Raw genomic sequence first — 1,098 nt, 5'->3', positions numbered from 1 at the left:
CACCTCTGTTATCAGACGGTGGCAACAAAGCTTTTCCGCTCGAATCTTCTGTGAGGTGGCGGGGAAATGGATTGCACAGTAATGAGCTGTTTTTGCAGGCTTCCTTCGGGAGCCTTTGCTTATATCCCTTGGCAAGAGGAACTAATTCAAAACAGCAACCCAACCCTGGGGCATCTAAAATTCACAGAAATTCAGCTGACTTGACAGTAAGAGGGTCTCACTGAAAATTCAGGGCTGTAAATCAGAGAGCTTCGTTCTTCAAGGGGAGGGGTGGCCAGAGGTTTTCTGGAACCTTATATAAGTCTTTTATCCCCATCGCTGTTCTCAAGCCAACTGAAGATGGTAGGGAATGTGCTGGGAGCAGCTTTTCTTTCCTGATTATGCCGTTTCATCCTCTAAGCAGCAGGAACCCAGAGCCTCCGAGCGCTTCCTTCGGACAGGCAGTCACGCAAGGCGTGACTCTTCCCAAGCTTGGCCTCGTAGATATTGATCTCCTGAGGGTAGGGCCCGGGCTTTTTCTCTTTAGACCTTCAGGAGCTAACGCGGCGCCTGGCACTTAGTGGCCCCTCGACGTCTACTCGGTGGGTGTTCAGTGAGCGGCGGTGGGGCTGGCAGTGGCTGCCCGCTTCCATTTCCCGAGCCGTCGTCGCCGCCATACCCTCGCGGGGGTTCCGGGTGTCAGTTACCCCGCGGGGGCGGCCATTCCTGCCAGCTCCGGCCTGCGGGTCTCGTCTCCTGTGTTCAGCTGTTAGTCCTCCTTTCCATCCAGTCTCTTTCTCCTCAGAATATGGTGATCCTCCATCTGTAGAGACTTCTTTGCCTCCACCGTGAGAAGTTTGCTGAAAACACACACACACACACAGACACACACAAAGACACACCCAGACACACAGACACACACAGACACACACACATATACACACACACATACACCCACGGACACACCCACAGACACAGACACACACAAAGACACACACACCCAGACACACACACACACAAAGACACAGATACGCAGACACACACCCAGATACACACAGAGACACACACAGACACACCCACACACACAGACATACAGACACACACACATGCACAGATAGA

This window comes from Mesoplodon bidens, assembly GCF_964165515.1.
Source record: "Mesoplodon bidens genome assembly, chromosome: X".
NCBI lineage: Eukaryota > Metazoa > Chordata > Mammalia > Artiodactyla > Ziphiidae > Mesoplodon > Mesoplodon bidens.
Note: the sequence above shows the minus strand (reverse complement) of the source record.